Source organism: Somniosus microcephalus, unplaced genomic scaffold (genome assembly GCF_052327205.1).
Source record: "Somniosus microcephalus isolate GS21.2 unplaced genomic scaffold, FLI_Smic_1.0 unresolved_chr1, whole genome shotgun sequence".
NCBI lineage: Eukaryota > Metazoa > Chordata > Chondrichthyes > Squaliformes > Somniosidae > Somniosus > Somniosus microcephalus.
In genome coordinates this window covers 53,838,322-53,853,900 of record NW_028225179.1, presented here as the reverse complement: position 1 = coordinate 53,853,900, position 15,579 = coordinate 53,838,322, and the positions used below count along the sequence as shown (strand labels likewise).

At 45.1% G+C, this 15,579-nt stretch overlaps 1 non-coding gene across 1 annotated transcript; it reads left to right on the top strand.

Annotated features, from left to right (window-relative positions):
* Window positions 1–11,040: 11,040 nt before the first annotated feature.
* On the top strand, window positions 11,041–11,112 carry trnat-cgu (transfer RNA threonine (anticodon CGU)). The gene has a single exon. It is a non-coding gene; the product is annotated as a tRNA-Thr (tRNA).
* Window positions 11,113–15,579: the final 4,467 nt, after the last annotated feature.

The window sequence follows — 15,579 nt, the reverse complement described above, 5'->3', positions numbered from 1 at the left end:
ATTCACCAGGCTGATACCTGGGATGGCAGGAATGATGGATGAGGAGAGATTCGTTCGATTGGGCTTATACTCGCTGGAGTTTAGAAGAATGAGAGGGGATCTCATTGAAACTTATAAAATTCTGAAGGACTGGACAGACTAGATGCAGGAAGGATGTTCCTGATGGTCGGGGAGTCCAGAACTAGGGGTCAGAGTCTAAGGATAAGGGGTAAGCCATTTAGGACAGAAATGTGGAGGAATTTCTTCACCCAGAGAGTGGTGAACCTGTGGAATTCTCTACCACAGAAGGCAGTAGAGGCCAATTCATTAAATATATTCAAGAAGGAGTAGCAATTATTTTTTAAGGCTAAAGGGATCAAGGGGTATGGGGAGAAAGCAGGGACAGGGTACTGAATTTAGATGATCAGCCATGATCGCATTGAATGGCGGAGTAGGCTCGAGGGGCCGAGTGGCCTACTTCTGCTCCTATCTTCTATGTTTCTATGTTTAACTCTGGAACAATCTGCTGGTTCGGGCAGTGGACGCCGATTCACTGAATTTCTTCAAGCGAGAGTTGGACCTGTTTCTGGCTGGGGCAGATTCACCTCTTGCAACAGCTCGGTACTGTGAGGGATACAGGGCCAGGGTGATTTCCTGGGCTCATTCCACTCACCTAGATGTGTCAGAGAGGATTTTCCCCGAATAGAAACCGAGATGGAATGGACACACGCTGTTTGAAAGGCGGGCTGATGGGGTTTTGGTGGCAGTTAAATTCTACACTGGCTGAACAGCTATGTTGCCAACGGCTCGTTGTTTTGGTGGTGTGATTCTCGCTAAAGGGTTTCACTGATTGATATGTGAGGTCACATGTACAAATCCCGGACAAGCACAATATGTTCCCATTTGTAGTGAATAACCATCAGTTTCTTGCGCAGCACAAACCATCTTGCCTCGTGCTTGCTGCAACATTTATGAAACAATAATGACGCACGCCTTCAATGCATCATTATTGTGATTCGAGTTCCGAGCAATGTCAGGCTCCATAATCATAATTGATCATAAGCTGCCATTCAGCGATTCTGGTTTGTCTAAATTGAGACTCAAAATGAAAAAGTCCTCGTTTGCTCCGCGTTTCGATAGCCTCCCACGTCCCTATAATGTCCGATTCTCCCAGTTATTCACACAGAAATTGCTGTCCTGCCAATCCAGGTCAGTAAGCACAGGAGTGATGGTTGGATGGGACCTGTTGCGAGTAAGGACATGGGCAGGCAGGATTACCTCAGTTTTCTGAAGGATAGAACGTAGAAGGCCGGCCAGGCGTGCTTTGGAATAGTCAAGCCTGTTGTTTTCTGTTCTGGTCACCGCACGCAGGAAGAATATTTTGTCCTTGGAGTGGTGCAGTGCAGATTTACCAAATTAATACCGTGGCTTACAGGGTTAAATTATGAGGATTAATTGTATAAATTTGGCTTCTGTTCTCTTGAATGTAGTAGGTTGATGGGTGAGCTGATCATGGTGTTTTAAGTGTTAAAAGGTTTAATAGTGTAGATAGAGTTAAACTCCTTCCTCTGACTGGGGAATCAAGTACAAGGGGGAAACATTTTAAAACTACAACCGCTGCATTCAAAAGTCAAATCCGAAAGCATCTTTTCACATAAAGGTTTGTCGGATTCTGGAACTCTCTCCCCAATAATTCTGTGGGGGTCAATTGTTGCTTCCAAGACTGAGATCGGCAAGTTGTTGTTAGGTAAGGGGATCAAGCTATATGGAGCAACGGCAGACAAATGTAGGTGAGGTGTAGATCAGCCATGAACTAATGTAATGTCGGAGCAGGTGGAAGGTTGAAAGCACTACACCCGCTCTAAGTTCGGGAATTCTGTTCTCTTCCTTCTCAGTTAAGTCTACCCTACATTAGGTGTCTGCAGACTGGATCAAGAAATCGTCCTTTCACTCCTTCTATTCTGGAAGGTCGCTTCCCCCGAAGCAACTCCACCCTTCATTCTCCTTTTCCAGTTCTGGCACAGCTAGAAGCAGAGGAGGTCGAAGTTGGACCAGGTTCAACCATACACAGCAGTACTGCGCAGCAGCCAGCAGAGGGAGCAGGTGGTCCAATGCTGCACAGCGGCCAGAGGAGGGAGCAGCAGAACCAGGTGGTGCAATACTGCACAGCGGCCAGAGGAGGGAGCAGAAGTACCGGGTGGTGCAATACTGCACAGCGGCCAGAACAGGCTGCAGCAGTGCCAGGTGGTGCAATACTACACAGCGGCCAGAGGAGGGAGCAACAGTACCAGACACACCTGGATACTGTAGAACAAACATACACACGTGGAGGGATTTTACCCCTACCCGTTCGGGGTTAAAATCGAAATTTTCAGCCTAGTATGGAGGCAGCTGCGGCAATGCAGAGATCTACAAGAAAGTAACTCGTGTGGAATACCAGATTACATTGTGGGAGGAATAACAAGAAGAAACAGACTCAAAAGTAAACTCTTTAGGGCTGATATCAGGAGAATGATCAACACTTAGAATGGACACCATGGCAGGGCGGTGGTGGTTAAACCCTAGGAATGATTTAGGAAAAAACTGGATTAAACAATGAGGTGAAGACTATGGATGCTCTGGAGGGCTGTATTAGAATGGGCTGAATGGCCTTCCTCAGAGGTAAGGAGCTTGTGATCATTGCGGGTAGGTGTGAAAACTGTGTCCTTCCAGTCCCAATCATTATTTATCTTAATGACTGTCTGTATACTGAATAAAACTGGGACATCAATCATTCTGGCCAATTTTTATTCCTCAATCAACATAACTAAAAATAACAGATGATCTGGTCATCATCTGATTGCTGTTTGTGGCAGCTTGCTGTGCGCAAATTGGTAACCATGTTTCCTACATTACAACACTGATGTACAACAGTACTTCATTGGCTGTAAAGTGCTTTTCGACGTCCGTTTGTGGTAAAAGGCGCACAATAAATGCAAATCTTTCGTTCATTTATCTAATTCAATGCGATGAAAATCCAGAACTGGTTCAATATCGCATTCAACTTCCAGAAAAAACTCGTTTATACAAATAGTAGGCCGTAGAGATTACCTTTGATCCGGCATATTTGCACTGACCCGCTTACCAAAGCGCTTGAGATTCACGTGGATTGATTTGGAAACTTCTACTTTTATCTTTCCAAAGGTTATTCAAGGTCAAAAGTCGAGAGTCAAATGAGGGCTCGTCCGGGATTTGAACCCGGGACCTCTCGCATGTTCTAAACTAACACAACCCGAAGCGAGAATAATACCCCTAGACCAACGAGCCATTGGTATAAAAAGCACCACTTAGAGCGTTTCCATAAGTAAGCCATGTGTTGGCTGTTCTCGATAAGCAGAGCACTTGAGCCTGGGACAGCTCTGACATTGCCTTCTCCACCAGTCTTCTGAAGTGCCGCACTGCTCCACTCAGACAGTTAATGAATTGTTAGGATGGTAATGTATAGAGGCAGCAGGTGCCCATCCCGAGAGCAGCAGCAGCGTTTCTGCATTAGTTTGGTGCGAGGCCTCAGATTTGCACAATATCTCAGCAAAGGCAGTGAGAAGACATGGAGGCAGTGAGTGATGCGACAACCACCCAGGAAGTAACCATTCGTTTCTGTGACTGAGGCAAGTTTTGTTTGGGCAGGGGGTTTACTGTCAGTTCATAGCCCCACCCATCTCCTCCCATGCCCATCGTGATTTCTGCCACATATGCACATTCAGGACCAGGCCCGGGCAGATTCACCCCTGTCTCACCCGGGGGCGCTGAGGCTCCAACCGCCCCTGATTATCATTTCACCCATCTGTAAATTAAAACGTAAATAAAACTGCTCAGGTGAGGACGGAGACGCTGTGACCTTTTGACGAAATCTCAGCCCCATCAGACAGATGTTTTTGTCTATAAAGATCAAAGCAGTTCCTATTTAGTCCCAGAAAACTTCGGTTCAGACCCGTAAGCATATTCAGACCTAGAAGGTGACAGAGGGAGCACCATCACAGGCACAGACTTTATAGACGGAGCCAGTCAGCTCCTACCCTAACACAGGGAGCACCACCACAAGTACAGGCTTTCCTACACAGACCCAGGTAGCTCCTACCCTGACACAGGGAGCACCATCACAAGCACAGACTTTCATACACAGACCCAGTCAGCTCCTGCCCTGACACAGGTAGCACCATCACAGACACAGACTTAACTACACAGACCCAGGGAGCTCCTATACTGACACAGGGAGCGTCACCACAGGCAGCGACTGTCCTACACAGACCCAGGGAGCTCCTACCCAGAACCAGGGAGCACCATCACAGGCACAGACTGTCCTACACAGACACAGGGTACTCCTACCCTGACACAGGGAGCACCGTCACAGGCACAGACTATCCTACAGAAAACCAGATAGCTCCAACCCTGATCCCTGGAACACTTGTGCTGACCCAAGAGCTTCTGCTCCGACCCATTCGCTCCAATATAGACCCAGCCAATTCCTACAATGACTCAGCCAGCACCTATGCATGAGCCACTACACTGACATGGAAACTTCCTACATGGGCATGGACAGTTCCAAGAAAGGCACAGAATGTGCCTACATGGACCCAGGCATTCCTACGCAGAACCAGACAGCACATACACAGACCCAGACATTCCTATTCAGAACTAGACAGCTCCTACGCAGACCCAGGCCGCTCCTACACATACATTCCTACACAGACCCAGACAGCTCCTGCTCAGACCCAGACCTACCTACACAGACACAGACAGCTCCTACAAAGACCCAGACACTCATACACAAATCCAGACAGATCCTGCACAGACCCAGATATTCCTACACAGACCCAGACATCTGCATCATAGAAACCAAAGCAAAATGCTGCTGATGCTGGAAATCTGAAATAAAAACAGTAAATGCTGGATATACTGAGCAGATCTGGCAGCATCGGTAGAGAGAGAAACAATTAATGTTGCAGGTTGATTGCCTTTCCTTTGCTTCTTCATAAACCCTGGTTGCTCCTACACAAACCTAGAAAGAACCTGCACTGACTCAGATATAAAATACAGAGCCAAACAATTCCTACCCTGACACAGACTGCCCTTACACAGATCCAGATATAACGTACAGACCCTGACAGCTCCGACCCTGACACAGACAGCGCTTACAGAGATCCAGATATAATATGCAGAACTAGATAGCAGCTGCTCTGGCAAGACAGCTCGTACACAGATTCAGAAATAACGTACAGTCCCAGACAGTTCCTACGCTGACACAGACTGCCCTTACACAGATCCAGATGGTTGGCCTAGAAATTAGGTTCGGGGGCTTGCCGCGCGTGCAAGCCCACGATGTGCACTCACCCGGCGCGCCGACACCTGAAGCCTGGGCCAGCTTGCAATTCCTGTCACTGGCCCGGTTCAGATGTTCGTGCGCTGTGCTTGCCTGATCCAGCGGCGTAGTTTAAGCGTTGTGCCAGCTGGGATCAGGTGAGCAATATGCAGCCAATCAGGGGAGGGGAAACTTCATTCATGAGTTTGATAGTAAAATCTGTCAAACTCATGAAAAGTACGGGCGCCCAAAAGACTAGTTTAACTTTAAATAAAATTTAAAAAAGCATCCCAATAATTAAATAAACTATAAATAACTTTTAAAAAACCATTTTAAACAATAAATCAAATTTTTGAAAAAAATAATTTTTTAAGAAATCGGGTCTAAAAATAAACTTACCTTACTGTAAAGTCCTTAAAAACAATAAAGCTGTGGAAAAAAGTTATAATTTTAAATAATAGACCACTTACCTTAAAGAATCAAGTCCTTACGCCTCCTTTTTATATGTCTAAAATGTTCAGGCCCTTGCACACGGGCAAACCTGTCAAAAAGAAGGAAGTTCAACGTGTGCGCGCAGGACCTCTGAACCCCTTGAAGGAAATGCCGGTTTCTCGCGCATGCGCTGTGCATGCTGAAATCCGGCACTTCCAACGGGCCAACGCGTGAGGATCCCGTCCGTACTCACGCGTTGGGACCGGAATTACTGGCCCAACTGTATGGTGGCATCGTCAGAAGAGATGCGATGGAACTTAGAAAAAGGAATAGAGTCCTTACAGGACGCAAGGTGGGAGGACGTGGCGTCAAGTTAGCTTTGGGAGCAGCTGGGCTTCTTTGGTTGAAGTGAGTAGATTCAAAGGAGAAATAGTTCAATGTAAGTTCAATACAAGTTCAGCCAGGCGGTGGAGGTTGGTAGTGGATGGTGACTGTGATGTCCTCCGTTCAAGGAAGAAGCGGAGGGCCATCCAGCCGTCCTGGTGGGGAATGGGGGTGTCGCGGGATTGGACGCCCACAGTGAAAGGGAGACGGTGAGGACCAGGAGACCGGAAAGTAACTGATGTTATTTGTCCCACAGCAGCTTTCAAATCACTGGCATTATCAATGGATTTGTATTTTGACGTGAAAGGAATTTGTTGAATTGTGTACAACTGCGCGTCGCTGTTTATATCACCATGATGGCCGAGTGGTTCAGGGATCTGAGTGAAGATTGAATGTACGTCATTACGTGTGAATTCTGAGCCCCCCAATGTTGGATGTTATCGATTGTGATAACTCATCGAAGTATTGTAATCATTGGAAAGGAAATTTCAATATTTATATTTCACATTTCCAGGCAGCGTTGCTACATTTACAGCAGGTGCTCCGCCGATTGACAGAAAATAGGAAAAGGAGTGGGCCATTCAACTCTTCGAGCCTATTCCACCATTCAGTGAGATCATGGCTGACCTGGATCTTAACTTCACCCACCTGCTTTGAACGTCTAATCCATTCGTACCCTTGTCTAAAAGAAAACTATCGATCTCAGGTTTAAATTATTAATTTAATTGGCAAAAGATCGCGAGGTGAGATGAGATTATTTTATTACTGAGGGGATGAGATTGTTTTATTACTGAGGGGATGAGATTTTTTTATTACTCAGAGGGTAGTTATGGTCCGGAATGCATTGTCTGAACTGTTGGTGGAAGCAGATCCGATTGCTGATGCAATAGTCAGGAGGGAATTGGATAAATACTTGATGACGAACAATGTGCAGGGCTGTGGGGAAAGTGCGTCATTCTATGGGTCTATGATGCGACAATCCTCTACCTCAGTGAGCTTGTGTTTTCACCGGTAAACCTCAGGTTACGTCTCCAATTTGCGCCCGTGCCGGCAGCGACTTTCTCACCTTTAATGTGATGTTTCTCTTTTTCTCGCTCTATGATTCGCTCTATTTCTCTCTGTTGCTGTATTTATTTCCTGTGTCAGTCTCTCTGTATGTCTCACTCAGTCTCAGTCACTTTCTGTAAGCTTTTCTAATTGGGTCTCTGTTTATCCGTCCAACTATTACCTTCTCTCCGTCACTCTCGCCATCGCCCCCCCACATCATTTTACTCTGCACCTCACGTGTTAACCCTTTAAGCGCTGATTCAGTTTACAACTTGCTGATCCTGAGTGTTTCACGTGCATTTTTAGATTATTCCTTCTTAGGTGTTCGGTGTTGAACGGGAGGGTTACATGGTCTATGGGCTAAAAGCCGAGGGAGTTCTTGTTTAGTTACGCACGATCAGTTCAATGCATCACTTGCCCAGCTGCTGTGCTTTTTCAGTTCAGCTTTTCACCGTCTGTAGCTTTAAGAAAATGTCTTTATCCTCTCACATTTTTAGATTATGCTGACGTGTAGTTTGCTCGGCGCTGAAAACTAAATTTAGAGTCTGCAAGGGATTTGTCGAATTTTCAAGCACTGCACGGCACGGATTCTATCACCAGGATGGCCGAGTGTTTAAGGCGTTACATTAAATTCTAATAGAAGTGTGTTCACGTGTGCTCGAACCCCACTTCTGGTAGATGCTCAGGCAACGGGGGTTGAAAGTAAAACCTCCAGCCAATTTTGGTATGAAATGGATTAAAAGTCATTCGATCTCTGCAAGGGATGGTGCCATATTTATAATTCACCCTTCAAGACAGCGTTTCTTCATTTACAATTGGTGTTCTGAACATAGGAACAGGAGGAGGCCATTCAGCCCCTTGAGCCTTTTCGCCATTCATTGAATTCCTGTCTGAGCTGTGTCTTAACTCCATCCATCTGCTTTGGCAACACATCATTTCAACGCATGTCTAGCAAAGACGTACCGATCTCAGGTTAACATTATTAGTTGAGCTGGCATATACTGCTATTTTGTGGGAGAGAGTTCCACACTGCTGCCAACCTTCACGTGAACAAATGCTTCCTAACTTCTTTCCCGAATGGGCTGCCTCTGATTTTACAATTTGTCCCCTTGTCCTAGACTCGGCTACCAATGGCGAAAAAAAGGTTTCTCTCAATCTACCTGATCAATTCGTTTCAAAATCTTAAAAACCTCAATCAAATGCCACAACCTTCTAAATTCCAGGAAGCAGAAGCCCAGTTTATGTAATCTCTCCTCATATTTTAACCCTTGGAGCGCTGGTAACGTTTTGGTGAATGTGCACTGCAACCCCTCCATTGTCAATCTATACTTTCTAACGGCCGGTGCCCAGAACTGTACATAGAACCAAGTATCTGTTAGCTGTAGAATAACTTCCTCTCCTTTATATTCTAGCCTCTCGTTATAAAGCCTTATATGCTGTGCGATTTCTTGATTATTTCTGTACCTTACTGCTACCTTTTAGTGGTCTGTGTGCATGAACCCGAAATAACTTTGGAACTCCACTGTTCCGATCTGTGCACCATGTAATCAATACTCCGATCTACATTTTTGGTCTAAAATGAATGACGACATAATTACCTGCGTTGAAATCCATCAGGCACGGTTTCGCCCATTCACTTAAGCTATCAATATATCTTTGTAATTATATGCTGCTGGCTACACGACTTACCGTAGCACCAACCTTTGCATCATCGGCAAACTTGGATATATGGCTCTATATTGTGTTTTCTAAGTCATTAATGATGATAGAAGGAACAATTTATTTAATATCAACATTTATGAATGGGCCTTGCTGGGACAACCTGGCAGGGTCTGTGGGGAGAGGAAGTTGGAGTTAAGGTTTCAGCCCGATGACCATCTGTTACTACAAATAAACATCACGCAATCGTTAGTAGTTTTTAAATAGTGAAAAAGAAAACTCGCTCTCCTATAGCAGCTTTCACGACCATGGGACGTCCGGATTGCTCACGAATGCTCAGTCTGAGTCCCGACAGGACCACTAGGATCCAGACCTCATTACACCCTTGATCCTAACATGGCCAAAGGCGAGGTGAGAGTGATTGCTCTTAGCATCAAAATAGCATTAGGCCGAATGTTGCATCAAGGAGCCCGAGTAAAATTGAAGTCAATGGAATCTTTTGGGGGGCGTGGGGCAGGGGGAAACTCCTCTGCTGGACACATGCCTAACATAAAGGAAGATGCTTGTGGTTGTTGGAGGCCAATCATATCAGCACCGGGACATCACTGCAGGAGTTAATCTTCACCTGCTTCATCAAAGACCTTCCCTCTATCATAAGATCAGAAGTGGGGATGTTCAGCGATGATTGCACAGTGTTCAATTCCATTCTCATCCCATCAGATAATGAAGCAATCCTGGCCTGCATGCAGCAAGAACTGGACAACATTCAGGCTTGGGCTGATACGTAGAAAGTAACAATCGCGCTACACAAGTGCCAAAGCTTCTTCCACAGCACCTCCCAAAACCGATGCCTGTACCTCCTAGAAGGACAAGAGCAGTTAGTGCATGGGAACACCAACACCTGCAAGTTCCCCTCCAAGGCATGCACCATCCTGACTTGGAAATATATTGTCGTTCCTTCATTGTCGCTGGGTCAAAATCCGGGAACTCCTTCCCTAACAGCACTCTGGGTATCTTCACCTCACGGACTGCAGTGGTTCAAAACGGCACTCATCACCACCTTCTCAAGGGCAATTGGGGATGTTCAATAAATGCTAGTATTGCCAGCGACACCCACATCACATGAATGGCGAATGTTTTTTTAAAAATTGCTTTACAGAAAATGAAGTACTTTTTGAAGCGTGGTCACTGCTTGTAATGTATGAAAACACGGGTGCCAATTTCTACACAGCAAGATCCCACTGGTGACGTTGGCTCTCGGATCCAGATATGCCCAGGACACCTGGGAGAACTCACTACCTGTTAGAATCATAGAACCCTAGAAATTTGCGGCACAGAAGGAGGGCCATCGGCTCTGGATGAAAGACCTATCCAGCCTAATCCCACTTTCCAGCTATTGGTCCGTAGCCTTGCAGTTTACGGCACATCAAGTGCATATCCAAGTACTTTTCAAATATGATGAGGGTTTCTGCCTCTACCACCATTTCAGGTAGTGCGTTCCAGACCTCCACCACCCTTTGGGTGATAAAAGTTCTCCTGAACACCCCTCTAATCCTTCTACCAATTACTTTAAATCTATGGCTCCTTGTTATTGACCTCTCTGCTAACTGAAATAGGTGCTTCCTATCCACTCTAGCTCGGCCCCTCATAATTTTATACACCTCAATTAAGTCTCCCCTCCGCCTCCCCGTTCCAAAGAAAACAACTCCAGTCTGTCCAATCTTTCCTCAACGCCAACATTCTCCAGTCCTGGCAACACCCAGAGGACAACAGAGGACTCAAACTGAATGTAATTGGAAAGAGCACCAGAGGGCAGATGAGGAAACATTTTTTTACATTGCGAGTTATTATAATCTGTAATGTTCTGCCTGAAATGGTGCTGGAAGCAGATTCAATAGTAACTTTCAAAAGGGAATTGGATAAATACTTGAATTGGAAAATTTTGCAGGGGTATGGGGAAAGAGCTGGGAATAATTGGATTGCTCTTTCAAGAGCACGACGGGGCAAATGGCCTCCTTCTGTGATGTATGATTCTCTAATTATCTGAAAGGTTTTATTAAAGGATTCATGTAAATGAGGCTGTTATTTGCCTGCTCCACTATCTCAGTTTATTTCTGTGTACAAGTGCCTGTTCTGTTTCAACCTCATTGAAATGATTCGGGGTTCGGTACTAATGAAGCTCAAGTTAAACTCTGATATACGGCGTAGTGGCCAAGTGGTAAGGCGTCGGTCTCGTAAACCGAAGAGCATGGGTTCGACCCCCATCTACGCCTCGGGGCATTTAATTTGACATTTTTAATGTTTCTCCTTTTTATCTCTATCAAATACATTCATAACTTTGAGCATTTCTTTCAACTCTCCTCTTGACATTCTTTGCTCTAAAGAGAAAAATCCCCGCTTCTCCAGTCTCTTTGCATAAATGAGGTCCCGCATCCCTGGTACCATTCCAATAAATCGATTCTGCACTCCCTCCAAGGCCTTGCCTTCTTTCGTAAATTGTGGTGCCCAGAATTGAACGCAATACTCCAGCTGCGGCCTCATCGGTGCTTTATAAATGTTTAGCATAATTTCCTTGCTTTTATACTCTATTCAGCTATTAATAAAAGACAGGATCTGAAATCCGTTTACACAGCTTTCTCAACTTATCCTGCCACCTTCGATGATTTGTGTGCGCACACCCCATGTGTTCCAGTTCGTGCACCCTCTTTCAAATTGTACCATTTAGAGCTGGTTAATTAATTGCAGGGGAGAGCATTCTGAGTGGTTTCGGGGCCAGTGGTCTGCAGAGGGAGACGATTAAACGAAATAATCGGCCCCATTAAAGTTCTACCATTTAGTTGACATTGCCTCTCCTCATTCTTCGGACCAAAATATATCACTTTGCACTTCTTTACGTTAACTTTATCTGCCATGTGTCTGCCCATTTCACCAGTCTCTTTCTCTTCATACTCCCCCTTTGTAGCTCTTACTATCTGCTTTGTGACCCTTTGCTGTTCTTTGTAACTTTCCCATTCACCAGGATCGCTGCAATGTTTTGCATTTGTGTTTGCTTCTCCTTTTATTTTAATGCGGTCTCTTACCTCTAGCCGCCCATGCCTATTTTTTGGCCAGTAAAGTTCTTGCCCCTCAGATGTTTAAACTGATTCAATTTCATCTTAAATTATTTCAGAACACCTCCCACTTCTGTCGTTTTACTTGTGAACAGATTTGCCCAGTTTATTGTGGACAGGCTCTGTCTTGCTCAAGACGGCCTTGCCAAAACGTAGAATCTTTGTAGCTGCTTTGCATTTCTCCCTCTCAAACATTGCGGTGAACTCGAACATGTTATGATCACTATTAAATACAGCTTCACGTATGCTAAATCTGATGAATAAATCTGGCTTGTTACTCATTACTAAATCTAATATGGCATGCCCCCTTGTTGGTTCTAGGACATATCGTTGTAGACACTATCCCGGACACACTTAAAAAACCTTTCTGACAAGTGCTAGTCTGCTTATCCCAATCTCTGTGAAAGTTAATATCCCCCATTAATACAACACTGCCTTTACGATGCGCTTGTCTAATTGCTGCATTTATACAATCTAGCACTTCAGACCAGCGACCAGGGAGCCTATACACAAATCCCACTGTCTTAATCGCTCAGTCTTAAATCGTTTCCTATTTCTTAATTCTAACCATAAATTCTCCACTGTCTGTTTACCTCTCGTTATATCCTCCTTAACATTGAATTGATTTCATCCTGAATCACTAAGGCTACTCCTCCCCCTGCACCATTTCCCTATCTTTCCTGTAGTCCTCCAGCAGCACCTCCGCCCCTTTGTATTCCCGCCATCTTGAGATTAAGGCTAATATTCCATGAACCTAGCATTTTTTTGTACATGTCCGGTAGTTTGAAGTAATTACGCTACGTGGACTATTAAATCTCTCTGCTCCTCCACAGTTCCTAACTATTTGCCATTTTGAAATTACTCTAATCCACCTTTCTTAGTTCGAAAGTGGATGATCTCACAGTTCCCCACATTGAACCCCGTCAGCCACAGTTTTGCCCATTCACTTAAAGTATAAATGTTCCCTTGCAAATTTCTGCTTCCATCTACACTACTTACTGTGCCGCCTAACCTGGTGCCGTCAGCAAACTTGGACATACGATGGAAGTCATCGAACTGTGAAAGAGGGCTCAGAATGGGAATCGAACTTTGGGCTGACATGAAAGGGCGTTGGTATTCGGAATGTACAAAATACAGTCCCCAATGCTCCTCTTATCTGCAGCAGACCGAACGTAATTCGTAATATATGTTCGATCCTTATTGGTTGCTGTAACCTGATGCTGTAGCTCGGTGAATCATTGTTTCAATATGGAAAGGATTTTGCCTCTGTGGGACAATCAGTTAACACGGTCGGCCGTGAGCTCAAAAATTAATGGTTCTGCGAACGATCGGGTAATCTTTACATTATTGGCTCACAGTTTCAGATTTCAACGTGCGTTTTGACTGAAAGGAAATGTGCTACAAACATTGCCAGCTGGGCAGAGCTGACATTCGCACCATTAACCCTGCGATCGGAAGCAGGCACATCAAAAATATATAAAAGCCTGAGATTGGCTTCACGGAAATCAGATTTCATCTTAGCAGACAAGTCTCCGAAAGGCCAATGGGAGGCTGCACTGGTTGCAGGAGAGCTGGTTAGCTGTGACATGCATATTTCCGCAGTGAGCCAGACCAGACTCTATCCAGGTTTCCACAATGAAAGTCACACCGTTTATTTTGGAAGAGCAAAATGATACTTACATCCTGACTGGTTTCAGTTGATATTTGAGAGATCATTATAAGATCCTGCAGGGCTGCCTCGGTTAATAACAACTGTCCGAAGCTGCATTTCAGACATGCCATCAAATCCATCGTTTTGTTGCCGTTTTCCAGAACCCCGAATGAGTGAGGCCGCAAAAAGCAGCTCTCTTCAATCACCCGCTGCTGGCAAAAGCCGCGAATGTGGCCTCAGACAGCGCATTACAGCCCATCTCTGGTGAACACGATACCACTGAAGCAGAGTTGTGCACAACTTTGCATCTCTCGCCTATAGGTGACGTTGTGGAGGTCGATATTATAGAATGGTAGAATATTACAGCACAGAAGTGGGCATTCGGCCCATCGTGCCTGTGCCGGCTCTTTGAAAGAGCGAAACAATTAATCCCGCTCCCCTGCAATTTCACCATAACCCAGTATTTTTTTCAAGTAGTTATCCAATTACATTTTCAAAGTTACGATTGAATCTGCTTCCACTGCCCTTTCAGGCAGTGCATTACAGATCTTAAATATCGCTGTGTATTAATGTTTCCTCATCTCTAAACATAACAGAATTCTTTCATCCCTTCTGCCATTCTAGTAAATCTCTACTGCAGACTCTCTGAGGCCTTTACATCCTTCCTCACTGTGGTGCCCAGAATTTGCCACACTACTCAACCTTATGCCTAAATGATGTTTTATGAAGTTTGAGCATAGATTCCTTGCTTTTGTTCTCTATTTCCCTGTTTATAATATCAAGGATCCCGAATGCCGAATACTGTCCTGCTGAATATTTAAAATGTTGCGAACCCATCAGCAAATTTTGAAATTTGCTCCCGATACCCAAGTCCAGGTCATTTATATATAACAGGAAAAGCGATGGTGCTAATACCCACTCCTGGGGGACACTACTGTAGCGAAGGCAGCGCATTGCTGTCCATCCTTGGGAAGCAAGATACAATATGGCCTGGCAAAGCCTCCTCATACACCGTGGAGATTGAATCCAGGTCAATCAGCCTTCCAGCAACAGTTGGCGAGGAACGAATGAAATGAAACGTTTTACTTGCCTCAGTGAGGAAATCACTGGATAATGTTACAGGAAAAAAAACAGAAAATGCTGGAAATACTCAGCAGGTCAGCCAGCATCTGTGAAGAGAGAATCAGAGTTAACGTTTCGTCAGGACTGGAAAAAAGCAGGAAAAAGAACAGATTTTAAAGCAAGTGTAGGTGCTGGGAAAGGGGTAGGGAACGAAAGAACAACAAGGATGGTCTGTGATAGGATAGGAGGCAGTAGAGGGTAAGAGACATTAACCGATATTCAAGGCAAAAGGAAATGGTAATGGGGCAGCTTAAGAAACAAAAGATGGCTCGAGATGAAGTGTAAATTGCGCTGGCAGAAGGAAAGGCAGCTGCCATGTGGGAGCGAAGAAAATAAAACACAAATAAACAAAAAAGAAGTGTGGAAAAAAATATACATGATAGGTGCCGATGTTATTGTCTGAAATTGTTGAACTCTATGTTGAGTCCAGAAGTCTGTAAAGTGCCTAATCAAAAGACGAAGTGCTGTTCTTCGAGCTTACTTTGAATTTCAGTGGAACAATTTAAGAGGCCTAGGACGCTGAGGTCTGAGTGGGAGTGCAGTGGAGAATGACAGTGACAGGCGACCAGAAGCTCCCGGTCACCCTTACAGACTGAATGGAGGTGTTCTGCAAAAGGCCACCCAATCGGCGTTTGGTCTCCCCAGTGTAAAGAAGACCCCATCGTGAACATCGAGTACACTATAGTAAATTGCAAGAAGTACAAGTAAATCGCTGTTTCACGTGGAAGTGATGTTCGGGGCCCCTGACAGTGGGAAGCAGCTGGTATAAGGGCATACGTTGCATCTCCTGCGCTTGCACGGGAAGGTGACGGGTGAAGGGGAAGAGGTGATTGGGGTGATAGGGGCGTGGACCAGGG